The sequence below is a fragment of the Macrotis lagotis genome, chromosome X, assembly GCF_037893015.1.
Source record: "Macrotis lagotis isolate mMagLag1 chromosome X, bilby.v1.9.chrom.fasta, whole genome shotgun sequence".
Lineage (NCBI taxonomy): Eukaryota > Metazoa > Chordata > Mammalia > Peramelemorphia > Peramelidae > Macrotis > Macrotis lagotis.
Genome location: NC_133666.1, coordinates 335,353,917 through 335,371,234, shown reverse-complemented (window position 1 = coordinate 335,371,234; position 17,318 = coordinate 335,353,917). Strand labels below are relative to the sequence as shown.

Sequence of the window (17,318 nt, the reverse complement as noted above, 5' to 3'; positions counted from 1 at the left end):
TCAACTGAAGGAAACATTAGTAATTCAGGGATTGATCTCATTTTGAAAGTTCCTTTTCAAATGGAGTATGATACTGAGCTACACTCAAAACAGCCTGCAAAGAGAGAAAAAAAAACCTGTCCTGAGCTAACTTATCTCAATGAATTAACTTGGACTTGTCAAAATAATACTTTCATTTATTTTGACATATCAGATTTTTCTCCCTATTTAACTTTTCAGTATATTCTCTCATATGAGCCATTTCCAAATTCCTGTACAATAGTGACATCTATAAAACCATTGCAATCTATATTTTCCTATAAAGAAGCATATTTCACCTTACCTCTATTCTTTGTTTCATGTGGGCCTAGCCAGAAGATTATGGGGGTAAAATTCAGGATAAACAATGCTCTCCTTCTTGAATATTAGTGATTAGGTGAGGGAAGGAGTTAGGAATGGAATACAACATTTTCAGAAGAATATCTGGGAAATGCTTTTCTTGAAAAACTAAAATGCATACAATTGTACCCCAAAAGACCCATCTTTATAAAAAAGGATAATGATGATAGCTAACACTTATTTCCCCCTTCACAGTTACAAAAACACCTTTATATCTATCATCTATATTTGTATCTTAGAACTCTGCAAGGTAAGTAGTAAAAGCATTGCTATGTATAATTTACAAATTAACAAAAAAGAGACAAGAAAAGCTAAATATTTGCCCTAGGTTATATAATCCACAAATTGCAGAAGATTGTTACAAGTCTACATCTTTTTACTTCCATTTCAGCGCCCTTTCCATAAAGACATAGTGCCTTCTCACTGTCCTTCCCAAGTTTCATTATAGTGTATTGATGATATTTCTTCGTTATTCAACTAAGGACAACTAAGAAACTCACTTTGAATATACCAGTTTTTTGTGCAAGAACCATTTTACTGAAGAATTTGCTTCCATTCCTAAGGCAGACAGTAGAAAAATAATTTGCATATGAAAAAAACCCATTATAAAACCAAGTAAATGATTCCATAATGGTAGAAGCAAAATTAAGAGCAAGGGACTGAGACATATACTTATGGACAGGACAATGTGGAAATTTGTTTTTCTTGACCATGCATTCTTCTTTCCCTCCTTTTTTTCTGTGCAGTTGGAGGATACAGTGAATGAGGGAGAAAAATTAGTGCTGATAAATGGAGAACAGAGGTATACAAATTTATATTCAGAAATATATATGATAGGAAAACAAATGTTATCAATAAAAATTTATTTTAAGAATCACCCCTGAGTTTTTAATATATATATATATTGTGCCAAAGGATCAAAATTTAATTAACATAGTATCATTCAACAGAAAGTTCTTACTATTGTTGAATTATATAAGAAAAATGTGAAAGTGGTTTTCACATTAACAAATTTCAATGAGATATCAGTAACATTTTTAAAGTACTAAAATTCAAAGATTATTAGGATGATGATGATTTGGTAACAGTTTTATAATCTTTCTTTTTTTTTCTTTAAACCTAAACATGACCTAGAAATACTGGCTAATGTTAACATTAAGTAGAATTTAAACTTTAGTTCAAAGCGTATTATGATTTAAATCTGATTTGACAATAACTGAAATTATATAAATGGGGTCTTGATAGGAAGACAATGTCTTTTTAGAGACAGGATCATTTGGATACCATAATTTTCCCTGACAATAAAATGAAACATTTAAATTGGCCACCTTGATCGGATGACCCTCTTTAGAAATGAATAGGCTGTGCTGTGTCAGTTTCATAAAAATAGGGTCAATTTAGAGATATTGCCAGATTTACAGGTTTCATGCTTTATCAAGCTTTCAAAGATCACATTCTGATAAAAGAGGGGGTGGGCTGTGAAGGATGGAGATGAGAGACCATAAAGATGCTTGAAAGGGGCAAATGGATTTGACTTTCCTAGATTTTGGTTTGAATGATCCTTTTTTCTGGTGTCATCTTAGGGCATCTAGATAACACTTCAGTGAGTCAAATTAGGTGTGATAGCAATGTTCTGTGAGCCCATCAGTCTACTGCTCCTATTACTTTTCAGAAATAGTATTCTGTGATGCTGGGTGAATAGGGCAGTCATACATTCATTTCAACTGGGAAGATCTTTTCATAAGAGTGCAATATTTGGCAGAAATACAAAAGTACAGTGTCAAAATCAATTATTTCCCAACTTGTCTAAACCAACTTCTAACTGAAGAATTCCATAGACCAATTACAAAGTCAAGAATACAAGCTCTTTGGCTATGACTACAGGTAATGATTGGCCTGGATTCCTGACCCTTTGTCCCTCCTGCTGGGGCCACTTAACCCCTTCCTGCAGGCTTTGTCTCACCTCAGACCCTGGAACCCATCTGTCCTCTAGACAGGAATGCTGTAAGTATCCAAAGAATCATAGCTTAAATATCTTAGTAGACAGTTGCCTTTTTAGTTTTTCCTGTCCTGACTTTATACCTTTTTTCTATAAATAGGGAACTTGCCTTGTGAATTAAGCCCAGATGGTATACTTTGAACCCTAGTTCCAGTAACCAGTTTTCTCTGTTGATACCTAACCCTTCCTTTCACATAATCCTGATTCCCAGCTTTACAAGATGGGAGATTTGAGTTGCTTCCAGACTAGAACCTTGACCAAAGCACAGCTTCCAAGTCGGTAGATCTACCTACTCCTTGTTCTTAGTTCAATTCAATTCTAAGACTATTTAGACACTGGGGAGGCACCAAGTTTAGATAAGCAATGGTTCCTGCTTTCATGAAGTTTATAGTTTAATAGCTAATAAACCAATCCTCTATATATCTATATAACTAGTCCTAATCACTCTTGATAACTAGTTGAGCATTGCTAATAGACTACTGACCATCTCTATCTGAGAGTCCTATACATATCTCAAAATCTTTATGTTGAAGGAGAACTCACTGTAACTTTGGGCAAGTCACTAAACTTTGATTGCCTCCCACCCCCAATAAAAAAAAGAATTCATCATATATTTTCTTAAATCCATTTTTCTTCCCATTTCCTGATTTCTTTTGATGTTACCTTCCAATTAGATCCTCAAGCTCCAAGTCACCCTTTCATGTCCTATATGCAATGAAGTGCCAAGTCCTGTTGCTTCTATTTCAGATATTTTTATATGCATTCTCTTCATTTAACTCAGTACATTCTGGTTTGGTCCACATTGCAATAGCCTCCTAATTGACTTCTCTCCTTCCATTCTTAATCTTCTTTTCCTAATTTTTTTTTTGCAAGGCAATTGGGTTAAGTGACTTGCACAAGGACACACAACTAGGTAATTATTAAGTTTCTGAAGTCAAATTTGAACTCAGGTCCTCTTAACTCCAGAGTTGGTGCTCTATCCACTGTACCATTTAGCTGCCCCCATTCTGAATCTTTTTGTCTTCTTCAACGAGGTAACAAATGAACTGACTGTACCATCTCCATAACTCAAAAAATCTTCACTAGGCTTCCCATTACCTTTAGTATAAGATACAAAGTCATCAGCCTGGCATTAACGATACTCCATAATCTGATTCCCACCTGCCTTTACAATCTCAAGTAGATAGAACAATGGCCCTGAAATCAGGAAAGATTTGTACAAGTACAAAACCTTGTACTACTAGTTGTGTGACCCCGGGGTAAGTTCCTTAACACAGTTTACTTCAGTTTCCTCAACTGTACAAAGGGGAATAATAATAGCATCTGCCTCCTAAGGTTATTATGTGAATTAAATTAGTTAATAATTGTTAAACACTTGTCACATAGTAAATATTATATAAATAATAGTTGTTCCTATAACTAAATTTATTTTATATTTAATTTATGGAATAGCAAACATTTTCATAACATAGAATTTCAAAAAAGATTATATATAAGCTACAAATCTATTATGTAAAATTTGTTATTCCTTTTAAATATATAATAAAGTTGTCATATAATTTTTTCCTAGTTTCTTCTTCTCTGCTCCACCCACCCCAGAGATGGCCACAATTTGATACAAATGTTTGTGTGGTTGTGTAAAAAAATCATTCTTTACATATTTCTAATTATTAGTCCTTTTTTCTTGATGCAGATAGTGTTTTTCATTTGGGTATTAGAATATTTAAAATGACTTAGCTCCAGCTATTGTCATCATCATCAAAAATCACATCTGAACACATTCTCCAATCTAGTCAAGCTGTACACTTAGCAGGTTCCCTTTAAATATCCTGCCTTTGAGCCATCAATGCACACCCCCTCCTCATTTCTAACTATAGAATCCCTTGCTTTCTTCAAAGTAAAACTCAGATGACAGCCTTAACAAGGAATCTTTCCTGATTCCCAAATTATTAGCTCTCTCCACCTCTTACAATTACTTTGTGACATTTTGTGTAAACATTTTAGCACTTTTATCTGTAAATACACTAAAGTATAAATTCTTTGATATTTAAAAATTGCTCTGTTTGCCCAACTCCTGTTATAGTATAATACCTTGCACACAATAGGAAAAAGTTTGTTGAATTGAATTGAGAATTCCCAACTTCCTGCCTTCATGGGTCTTCTCCTTGCCTCAGGATAGGATCAAGATATTATAAAATAGAGATGAAGGGGAACTCAAAGGTCTTCTAGTTCAAGTCACATAATTTTACAAATGGTTTCTCTAATACTACAACCTAGTCTCTCTCCTGAACTCCAGACCTACATGCCTTTTGGATATCTCCAACTAGTTGTTCCTATTTTTTTCCCTTTGAAACTCTTACCATCCTACCAGTCATCCAGGTTGGCAATCTTGGTATCATCTTAACTTCTTTTATTCATTCTAAATATGCAGTCTATTGGGATGACTTGTCATTTCTATCTCCATGACTTCTGTTTGCATCCCTTTTATCTCCACTCACTTAGTTACTATTTTAGCATAGGAACTCATTAGATGATTAGAAATAGCCCTGTGAGTGGTGGCTAGGTGATGCAGTGGATAGAGAGCACTGGCCCTGGAATCAGGAGTACCTGAGTTCAAATCCAGCCTCAGACACTTAATAATTACCTAGCTGTGTGGCCTTGGGCAAGCCACTTACCCCCATTGCCTTGTAAAAAAAAACAAACTAAAAAAAGATATCCCTGTGGCACAATGGATAGAGAACTGTATCTGTAGTCAGGAAACCTGAGTTCAAATCCAACTTCAAACACTGGCTAGTTGTGGGCCCTAGGTAAGTCACTTAAGTTTGTCTCAAAACACAACTTAAATCTTAACTATTGCAGGAGGCTTTTCCTTGTCTCTCTATACTCTTTCTCACTGTTTGGTCCTTATCTCTGAGATTATCTTTCTTTTTCACTATATATTTAAATTATATACATATATATCTTTCATATACATGTTATTTGAATATTATCACTTTTATTAAAATATGAACATCTTGAGGTAGAGCTTTTATTTTAACTTTCATAGTATCTCTTGCACTTAAAACAATGCTTGCTATGTAGAAAGCTCTTAATAAATGCTCCTTGACTTGTTCTCATGAAATAATAATATTAATATAATAATAATAATAAAATAGGCATTTATAACACAATTCACACACACACACACACACACACATATATATATATATATATATATATATATATATATATATATATATATATATATTTGCCAAATGTGTATAGAAAAGAGACAGCTTGTTAGAGAGAGACAAAGAAAGACAGAGATAGCGAGTCTTCTAACAACCCTGAGAGGTTAAGTGTTTTTATTATCCTCAGGTGAGAAAATTGAAGTGAAAAAGAAAAAGTGACTTGCTCAGCTAGTATGTGTCTGATGCAGTATTTGAACTCAAATCTTGATTCTGGGCCCAGCACTTTATCCACTGTGTCATTTATCAGACTAGATTCACTACATCTTTGCATATTTCTGGCTAATATATTCCAATACTTCCCTGGACACCTCTCTGCTGCCTGGATCTAAGGATAATAGGCAAAAATTGTAGAGAGGAAGACAGATCCAATGAGAAGAAAAGCTCCCTCTAATTAGAAGTGATACAGGCTGCCACAGAAGGTACTGGCTCCTCTTCCCACAGGGCAATGGCTGCTCGTTGGTGAACTGTAAAGGGAATTCTTGATCAGATAACAGGTTGGATTAGAAGACCTTGGGAGTCCCTACTGACTTTGAGGTCCTGTGATTCGTTGACTTCTTACTAGGCCCCATGTCTGGGCCCTTGGCAGAAAGGTTGCCTAGTACCTAAGGATCTGGCTCAAATTTCCTTGGTCTGACTTATACAGCCACCTACATAACCATATACTTTATAAGCATCAAATGCATTTTTTTAAAAGGAGGAAAGTGGTTGAAGCAGTGAATTGGTTGAAACTTAAAATTTTCTGTCTTACCTCTGTCGGCTGCATATATATTTCCCCTAAACTAGTTTGTCAGCTCTCTGACCTAGGCCCCATGCTTTGCCACCTGATTGACAGCTAGGGCAATACAAACAAATGCAAATACTATATAAACCTCACCAGGGGAACTCTGTAAATAGGATGGATATTTATATAACCCAGATGTTTCAATTCCAGGGCAAATGTTAAAGAGGCTTTTTAGCTTCTCCAAAACATTATGCAAAGGCATGACTTGGTGATGAAAGTGCTGGATCAGGCAGATGCAGACCCATGGTTCATCATGAGTAAGTAATAGAACCAGGCATATCTGCACATATACACACAAGGTGAGGAAGAGACAGATGCTTTAGAGCCAATCTTGTAGTCAGCATCATTCCTTATTTAAGTCCTGCTTCTGATACCCACTGGCCAGTAGAGTTGACCTTGGGTAAGTCATTTAGTCTCTCCCAGTCTCAGAAAATTCTCTAAGATTTAAAGTCCTAGTGCAGTTATAGACCCGAATTTGGAAGGAGTTTTCTTGCAGGGAGTTTCCAAGACTGTTGAAGTCATAAATTTGGTCCAAAATATTAATATATGAGTATCTACTTTTAAATCTTCATCTATCTGTATGTATATCGTTATTTCCATAATATTATTGGGATAAATATACATTGTTTTAAAAATTCAAAATTCCTTTTAGAGGATTCTGTGATACCATTAGTGCAGTCATATTGTTTTCTTCCAAAACATACTGGCAAGACTAGATAATGAATTGGACATGAGGGGTTTGAGAAAGTAAAGAAACTAGGATGGTGCAGAAAATTTTTAAAGAGGATGTTCACACAGAAAATTCTCCAGTTTCTAGAATTGTGGGCTTGTCTGGTTAAAATTAGAGTGAGGCCTTTAATAGAGTATGAGGGAAGAAATTTTAGAGGGAGTGGGAGAAAGAATGATCAAAACAGGCAAGTCAGCTTAGCCAAGGAATCTGTCCTCCAGGCTCAGCTCAGCTCAAAATGTTCTGATTTTGCATGGTTTCATCAATTACAGATATTCTAAAAGCCCCAACTTTCCTGTTGACCCTCCTTACCAAATGAGATAGGTAATGATATTATTTTTCCCAATTTAGAGGTGAGAAAATTGAGGCTTTTGATCTAGGAGGACTTTCCGGTGATCACACAGCAAAGAAATGACAGGAGACCCTTCTCAAACTCAGGACTCTTAATACCAAATCTAATACCTCTTTCCTTCTATGTTACCTTCTCAGTAGTTAATTATCTGACTATAACAATTGAATTTTTTAGGGTATAAGACACTTGAAAACCAGCTTATGCTGATACCAGTTTGTATCCACTTTATACTTCAGAAATCAACAAATGCTTCAAGTCATATCTTGCTTTATTGTGTTGTTGGTCTAAGCTTAAGAAAGTGATGGAGAAATTGTTAATAATGCAAATTAAAATTTAAAAGGTTACATAGTACATTCCCCCTCCCAGTTAGTTGTTAAATATTTATTAGTATATGCCAACATACCTGTTGCTACCTGGATTCATTTCCTAAAACACCTGGAAAAGAAGAGAATCAGGGGTATAGCATTACTGTTTTCAGTTATTTGAAGAATTAATAGACTTATTTTCTTGATTCTAGAAATTAGAACTAATATCATCAGGGAAAAGAAAGATATATTTTCTAAAATATAATAAGAAAGGAAGAAAAAAATAAAAAATAAAAAAAGGAGATAGCATTTATTAGACTTTCCTTTCTACCAGGCATTTTGCTAAAGTACTTTATAGCTATTTTTTCATTTGATTCTCATAACCCTGTCTAGTGGGTACAATTGTTACCTCTCTTTTACTGTTAAAGAATCTGAGACAGTCAGAAGTAAAGTGACCTGTCCAAGATCACACAGTTGTTAAGTGTCTGAGACAGCATTCCAATTCAAGTCTTCCTGACTAAAGGTCCAGTGCTTCTTCAATTAAAAACTGTGCTCAATTGGAATAAATTATTTTGGAAATTAGTGAGAAGTCTTGAAATGAGAGCCTAGATAATCATTTGTCAAGTTCTTTACATTTCAGATTCGTGGTTCAGGTGGAACTTGAAAGTGATGATCACTATGGTCATCCTTCTATCCAATATTTCTATCACTTCCTTCTTCCCAATATTTCTATCCCTCAAAACTTGTGAAATACCGTAGTAGAAAATCATATTAAAGCAGAAACCTAATATTTTTGTGCCATAGATTGCTTTGGCAATTCTTTTAAGGCTGTGGACCCTTTGTCAAAGTAATGATTTTGAATGAATAAAATACATACATGTTTGCAAAAGATACAGTAAAAAGCAACTATCAAAATATTTTTAAAACATATTCATGAACCTTGATTTAAGAACTTCTGATAAAAACAAAACTCCTGGTCAATTATATCTTGCCTTTAACTTAAATGTTATCTAAATAGTTGCATATTATTATCCCCTTACATCATCTAGATTTTCCTGCTCATATTCCTTTCTATGGCTTTTGGCCTCTTCTATTTGAGCCTTATCTTAGAGAAAATCTTTAATTCAAGTGATAATTGCCTGTTTGGTACTTCTTTATGGGAACATTAAATGTTCCTAAACTGTTAATTTTATTGCTGCCTAAAATTACAAGATTTTGATTTCTTTGCTTTCTAACAAAGAACTTCTGAACTTTCTTTCAAAAGGACCCATAGAATTTACTTTGCTTTACTATAAAAATTTGTCTTGAGGTGTTTCTTTGGGAAAGTTTGTTATTCATCATTTTACATTTGCTCAGTGTGGGGGGGGAGAGAATAGAGAATGACAGATTAAGTTTAAAAACATTTATTACTTGGAAAATAAAAATAAGAATTAAGATGGGGGGAAGGACCTCATACTGGCATCATTTGGCAGCATCTACCATAAAGTTTTCCTAATTCATTTTCTTGGGTAACATTTGTAGAAATATGAAATATTAAGTGCTTCATTTTAACTACTTCAGAAACTAGGGCTCTAGTAAAAGGGTCTAGTCATAGAAATGTCCATTGGTATTTCCCCTCTATACCCTACAAAAGAGAAAGGTTTCTTTCATACAAACTCCAAAAGATGCTTCTGCCCAAATTCTGTTAGTGCCTTCAGCATACAGTCTTAGATTGTAAACTCCCTCAGGATAAAAATTGAAACAATCTAAGTTGTTTGGTATAGTGCCTAACGTATGGGTGTTAAGCACATGACTTTAATGATAATGAACTTGAAGGCCTCATCACATCTCTAATGAGTATGTATGATCTAGTTTTTCCTTTTCCTTTGTGTGTGCAGTGTGACTTCTCCCCATTCATCTTTAGTTCAAGCACCAGTTTTTAGATGCTGAGTACAGAACAAAGTTTCTGGGAAACTTATAAGTAATTGAAAATAGGGCACCACCCCCCCCTCCTGGCCCATTTTGTTTAATTTATTCCAGGGTGCTTGTCATTGGTGGGAATGTTTTTCCCCAAAGCAGAGTTCCTTTTTAGTAATAGAATGAAAATTAATCTACCATTCATGCTCATAAGTTTTTTCTTTCTTATCCTACTTTATGTTGATTTCAAATTTCACCTTCAGGTTCACATTAGCAAAACATATAATAAGTGTAAAACTTGCCTTGAACTGCACACTATTATGCTAAATACTGGTCACATTTAATTTTTGAAAGTATGTTAATGACTACAGTATTTGCATATCCATATGATTCACTGTCTACTCCAGTTGATTAAACTTTCTAGACATGTTTTCAAGATCTGTGTGATTAGATATAGTTTATTTCTTATAATAAAAATCAATAATTAATTAATTATAGAGTTCTTCAAGTGTTTTCCTGAATATTGCATTTTCTAGTGAGGTAAATAAGGTACAACAACAGGAAAAAATCACTTAATTTTTCTGGGCCACAAGGACCTTCAATAAATTTGAAAAAATAATAATACCTGGTTTTCTTGAAAAAGAATATTGAAGCAAATGACTTCTTAAAGTTATTTTTATATTTTCATTCTTTTTCATAAAAATAGATTCATTATTTGATATTTAAGCATTTATCTTTTATTGAATGTCATGGGCTTTTAATTTTAATATCAGGCTAAATGTTCTTTGAATTATACCATGCTATATTCTTATAAGAGTATACTATTTACATTCAGAAAAATTGAATACATTTCATACTTTGGAAGTGATCCTGGGATTTTGACTAAATTACTTGCTTGTGAAAAGTTCAGGAGAGACAATAAACTTGTACCAGAGTACAATCTACTTCAGTCACATATTTTTATATAAGACCCAGGTAAGAATCAGATACAGAAACTGGATGTTCCCCAAGTTAGATTTGAATCTCTTACTGAGAGAAAACAGACAACATATAGGAGAGGATATACTCTCATTCCACAAAATCGAGGTTAGGTGGCACAGTGGCTAGAGTATCAAATTTTAGAGTCAGGAAGAATCATCTTCCTAAGTTCAAATTTGTAAAATTTTGTCAGGTTTCTGACCCTGGGCAAGTCACTTAACTCTGTCTCAGTTTCTTATATATAAAATGACCTTTAAAAGGATATGACAAAGTTCTCTAGTATTTTTGCCCTCCCTCAAAAAAAGGAAAGAGAAAAACCTCAAATGGGGTCACAAAGAGTCAGGAATGACTGAAAAAGTTGAACAACAATAACAACAGCAACAACAAATGGACCTAAAGGAACAGAACTGGAGACATTACGTCTTTCTGTGCTTTCTCAGGGAACACTATTATACTCCATTTGCAAAGTAACACCCAGCTTCAAAAGCACAGTAACACCAAGCTGAGCCTACGGTTGGAGATGGTGGAGACTTAGGCTTCCCATTGAAGAGTAAGCGCAAGGACTCAATGGCTGGATTCATGAGACAAAAATGCTAACCCTTTAAAAATCCTAAAATAGTGCTGGAATGATCAGACTGGCTCAGCTAGCTATTGTGGTTCTCTGAGAGGAACAAGTTCAACCAATCAATAAAGAAACTAATACTTCGTTAATATCCTATATTGGACTTTGTGAAAACTCTAGAGAAAGGCATGTAACTCCTAGACATGTAACTCACTATCCTTGTTCATTAAATTTGTCCCCCTATCTCTTCCTTTTGCTCTGTGCTATAGTTGGAAAAATTTATACCAGTTGTTGGGAAATAGGGTGGGAAGGAATTTTTTCAACTCTTACTGTTTGAGTAAATGACTTTTCTGAGTCTTCTGGCTAATTGTTAGTGGGAAGTACACAGTTAGGGGCTTGTGATTTAAAGTGTTAGTAATAATTAACTATAGAGCTACCCCAGAACCCAAGGTGACAGTAAGCTCTTGAATGAGTGCATATGGGAGTAATGGCTACAGACAAGGTATTATATAATGTGTTTCAATTACAGGTGAAATTCTAGATAAAGTTGGACCTTTATTTCTTAAACAGATTTCTGTTGATATATATAACTTTCATGTTTTCTTGATGGTTTCCAAATCTAGTCACCTTAATTATTTAAGCAAGATAGTTTTGTTATTATTTTTTGGAGGGGGGTTGCAAGGTAGTAGGGTTAATTGACTTGCCCAAGGTCACACAGTTAGATAATTATTAGGTAGGATTTGAAGTCAGGTCCCTCTAACTCCAGGACCGGTGCTCTATTCACTGCACCACCTAGCTGTACCCTAGCAAGATAGTTTTGAACTCAAACTACCAGTATTTCAGAATAGTCAGTTCAAGATCTTACAATAATTATCAGTCTTCCCTTCTTAATTTCTCTTTTCTTTAGTCTATCTCACAGCAAAGCTACACTATCAGGTGTAATCTTAAAATTATTTTTATATCAGATGGTCAACTAAAGTAATGTAACCTAGCAGTATGATCATATCATCTCTCTTGATATTTGTACTATATCCACCATTTGTTCTTCTCTTAGGGTTTTTTATTAAATTGTTCTTCTTGTAGGGTTTTTTATGAAATTGTCTCTCTCTCTCTCTCTCTCTCTCTCTCTCTCTCTCTCTCTCTCTCTCTCTCTCTCTCTCTCTGTCTCTCTGTCTCTCTCAAATAATCATACTATCTTATACCCAATCTATAGCAAAGCCTTCCAAGCTCATATTGATTTGATCAGTCAAAGTCAGAAACACAATACCTGGACTCCATCATAATGATGTCATTTTAGTCTCTTCAAATACAAAGGATAGAAAACAATCAACAAACAATTAAAGTGAGTCATTGAGTGAGTGTGTTTGTGTGTGTGTGTGTAGTGCTTCACTTCCCCATCATTAAACTAGGTTCCTTGATGGAAGTGACTATTTCATCTTTTGTCACCAATAATGCTTCACATAATAGTGGGTGATTAATAAAGGTTGGTTGATCAGCTGTACAGTGTTCACTGAAATACATTTTGGCTAATGGTAATCAATATAAACTTTTTCTCCATTTTCTTAAGAGAGAACTAGCTTTCATGAACATAAAAGGAGTGGCGATAATACTGTTCCACTATCACTACAATAGAACCTGCTGCTAATTTCTGCATCTTTTTTTTTCTTCATTCAATACGGTGAGTAATTATATGTCATATGATTTTTTAAAAATATAAATTTATTTTGTTAAATATATCTCAATTACTGATAAAATTTTCATAGTCATTTTTTGAAATTTTGAGTTCCAAATTCTCTCCTTTGTCTCCTCTCCCCCCTCCTTGAGAAGACAAATAATTTGATATCTTTGAAGTCATCTAAAATATATTTTCAAATTAGTCATATTGCAAAAAAAAGAAAGAAGAAAAATATGATTGTCTCCACATTCAGACCATCATTTCTCTCTCAAGATAAGATCTTTTAGCATGGGTCTTTTGGAATTTCTTGGACTATTATCGTAATCAGAGTAACTAAGTCTTTCACAGTTGATTATTGATGTTACTGTATACAATATTCTTTTGGTTCTGCTCATTTTATTTTGTATGAGTTCATATAAACCTTCACAGGTTTTCCTGAAATTATCATGCTCATTATTTCTTATAGCACAATAGTATTCCATCACAATTATTTATTAAAACTTGTTCAGCCATTCCTGAATTGATGGACATTTCCTTGATTTACAATTCTTTGCCACCATAAAAGAAGTGTTAAAAATATTTTTTGTACAAATAGATTCTTTTCCCTTTTCTTTGATCTCTTTGAATATAGATCTAGTCATGGTATTGCTCAGTAAAATAGTGAGTCATACAATTTCTTTAGTTAGACCAACTAAATGCTTCATTCATTCTTCAGATTTGTCTAAGAGACTAAAGATTCCTTTGAAATTAAAGGGAAAGGACTTCATAATATAACAGACAAAAAGAAAAGCTCATATATTTGAGACAATAAAGTAAATTTATATATATGCATATATATGCATATACATACATCTTCAAGACATTAAAGATGACGTTTTTCTCTCAAACTTAGTGCTTCCTGTTTATCTAGTAGAATCAAACTCATGAATTTGATAGCCACAACTTATAACATAAAGTCAAAATAGCAGGTAAAATTCTCAACTTATAATATTTATTTTAACCTAAGGTTTTTGTTTTTTGTGTTGTTTTGTTTTTTAATCAATTTTATGCTAATTCTTATAGTACAAAGAGCAGAGACCAAACAATTTCCAAATTTAGAAAAGTGTAAGTGTACCACAACAAGGAACAAGAAAATTTGTGGGATTTTGCTTCCCTTTAAATATTCTAACAGGAAAAGCAAAGTATTTCAAAAAGCACCTATGATTAATGCTGCTATGCTCCCAGATGAGAAACCAAAGCTAAAGCATTCATACATTTGTTGGTAAAACCCTGTTCTTCTTTATTGTGATCCTTAAAAAATGGAAGAATCATAATAGTTAGGAAAGGGTCTGTTTTTTGCCTGACATATCTTTAATTTATTTAAAATCCTTCTATAGGTTAATCCAAAAGTCAATTCAGTAACAACCTTTCTCCTGGCACATTAACAGGTAAATACATATTGAGTGCAGTCAGAGTCTCACATTGCCTAGGCTGCTTTTTACATATCAGATATTTTTGGAAAACAAAACCCACAGAAGAAAAATAATAAAGAAAAATGGTGCAAAAACAAAAGCAAGTCAAAATGCTTGTTTGAAATCAAAGATCTAGTAGGCTGTATATTAATGGGATATTAAAAAGTCCTCAAAATAGTTTAATTTCATTTATCTCTTAAGTGAAATCATTTGCCTAATCTTTCAAATAAGCATTGATGTAGTTTTGGGCAGTCTTATTGTGTGATCTTGAGTAAATTGATGTAATATAGAACCTCCCATATTAGTAGATAAAGTCAGTCACTGACCAGTTGGTCTAATTTCAGGAATACTGGGAAGGAACTATTTCACCTATCTTCTAATAACCAAAACTCCATTCTGGGGTAATGAAACCTTTCATTTTAGGTAAAGCTTAAATTGAAAATACCTTTGAATTATAATAAGCAATTATATTGACACATTCACACTGAGGTATAAATGACTCATATCTGATTTTTCCCCCAGTTATTTGTCAGCAAAACCAGAGGATGCAGTTGTCTGCAACCAGATAGGGATGAACATGTCACTTTTCTTTCTGAAACTGTAACAACTAAAATTTGACTAACCATAAGTTAGTCTACCAAAAAGAATCTAGCTGTCAGGGAAAGGAGAATTTTATGGCATAAAAATGTATTTAATCTATTACTAATCTACCAATAAGCATTTTTAGGATCCTCCTATATACTAAAAACTCTTGGCAGGTAATGTAGATATTAACCCCCCCCCCAAAAAAAAAGCATCCCAGACTTCAAAGAGCTTCCATACCATGAGAGAGATAACAATACATATGTAAAAAGGTACATTATGCATACAGTTGGTAAATGTAAGAAATGGACATTATTATTTCCATTACCTTGAACCCTAGGTAGCTGCCTAGCATGGTTATGGAGAAGAGGGAGAGAAAACAAAAAGAACTGGGCAGCTGAAAGAAGTGAGAGGACTGAAAGTGTCAAGAAAGAAAGCATGTTAGGCACATCCTAGATAAAATGTGCCAACTTCAAAATTTTCCTGAGGACCAACTCTGTTTAGCAATTTCATCTATTAAAATAAGTAATCAATGGCAGATTTAGGAAGAAATCTTTGTCTTACCAGAATAAAACCTAGACATTGGTGTGTACTAAGTATGGAGTATGCTAATAATAGTGTAGCAACTGTTCTTTCATATATATGTAAATATATATGCATAGATAATATGTAGAAATACATTTAATATCTACATATATACATACCTATAAATATATATTATATATTCATACTTTTAGATTTAATCTGAATTAACATTTTTCTCCACCATTTTATTAAGTCTAGAAAAATAGACAAAACAATAAATCAAAATTTGATTTGTGGTATTGACTAATTTCTGAAGTATAAATGAAATGTTAACATTTGATTCTTAGAGCACATAAAAGTTGCTTCCTCATTATCTTTGGATGTTTAAGAAGACATATATTGTTGGATGTAGCCAGATTAATTTGTTTTGATCAATTTTATTATTTTGAAAGACCCAGTTGTGTTGCCATCAAAAGTTTTTTCTGTCCCCTATGCAGATTTTATTTTTGTATATTCTTCCTATACCCTTGCTATCTTTCCCACCAAACTCATCCCTGATTCTTAAAGATTAAAATACATTCAATACTTATTAAACTGTCTTCTGTGTGTTGTGTTAGGTTTGCAGAGACAAAATATTTTCTCCCCTTAAAAAATTTATATTCTCCTGGGTTCCTGAATAGCAATAAAATTCTCAATGTTTTTGACAAAGTTCCTGGAATATAGTAGGTATTTGATAAATATTTATTGAATAGAAAAAATAGATACAAAGAAGTAGTCATGAAGACTTGGGGAGGATCAAGGAAGAGAAAACTTGGCAGCAATCACTATTACCAAGGATGTGATGAATTACTGTCTAGGTACCTTCTTGTGTAAAGTGGTATTCCTAAAAAGGAATTTGTATTAATAACTAATAAATTAATGCTCAATTTTACTACTGTGCAAATTCAGATACACATATCAGAAGGGTTAAGATGAAGTATGCTTATAACGTGCATTGTCACAATAATGGAATTTGTGAGGAAAGATGCATTTTGTATACCCTGTATAAGTAAAGGAAGCTTCCTAACCAAGTACTCCCTCAAATCATGAAATGATATGTCGAATCTTTTTTTCCATCTTTTGGACAAAGTACTTTGTGATTACTCCTAGAGACACTTATCAGTCATAATAATATAGTAACTAATGGAAGAGTTGAGAAAAGAATGTAGAACTTTATAGCACAATGAAACAGAACCTAAATAAGAACTTCCTATGCCCATGTTCATTAAAAAGAAAACTTTTGTTCAATGATTTCCAACTGAGAAGACATGAAATTGGATGTTTTAGGGAACTAGTCTTGGTATGTGTGTTACTTCCCTTTCAAGTTTGTAGTTCAAATGGCAGCATCTGTGGTTTTGAGCTTGGTTTCTTTGCTTTTGTGGGGGGAGATGTTTTGGCAGTTTTTTGCCATGTTACCTTAGAGGCAACAAGATTAAATGATTAAAATAATAGTATCTTAACAACAATTTGGCTCTATGACCTAGGGCAAGTCACTTAACCTCTGGTGGTCTTAATTTCCTCATTTGAAAAATGAGAAAAATTAGATCAGATGATATCCATCATATTAAGACTTGGTTTTCTCTTTTGTAAAAGGAGTAAGTTGGGTTAGATGAATTTTAAAGTCATTTGAGCACAATCAATTAATGATGAGATAGCACTACTTGGAAACACTAAAGATAATCACGGGGAGAAGGAAATAAATGCAGGTTTCTACAGTAATTGTCTTTCCTTGTTATTTTCCACTAGTCTTTTTAATTTTACCTCCTTTCTATGTGCACATTTTCTACAATATAGTGTTGATTAAAATGTATTCCTTTAAAGGCTATTATAAATAGCCT

The 17,318-nt window shown here is 33.6% G+C and overlaps 1 long non-coding RNA gene across 12 annotated transcripts in view; it reads left to right on the top strand.

The window, feature by feature from the left end:
- Positions 1-17,318, top strand: part of LOC141502840 (uncharacterized) — a 368,212-nt gene that overhangs the window by 82,157 nt on the left and 268,737 nt on the right. For 7 of the 12 annotated variants that reach the window (XR_012472663.1, XR_012472661.1, XR_012472666.1 and 4 more), the window contains 2 exons: positions 1-1,180; positions 12,776-12,886. The exon at positions 1-1,180 is cut by the window's left edge and continues 2,901 nt beyond it. This is a non-coding gene — a long non-coding RNA (uncharacterized LOC141502840). The remainder of the gene's footprint in view (positions 1,181-12,775; positions 12,887-17,318) is intronic. The other 5 variants (XR_012472672.1, XR_012472662.1, XR_012472667.1 and 2 more) reach the window with 2 other exon arrangements.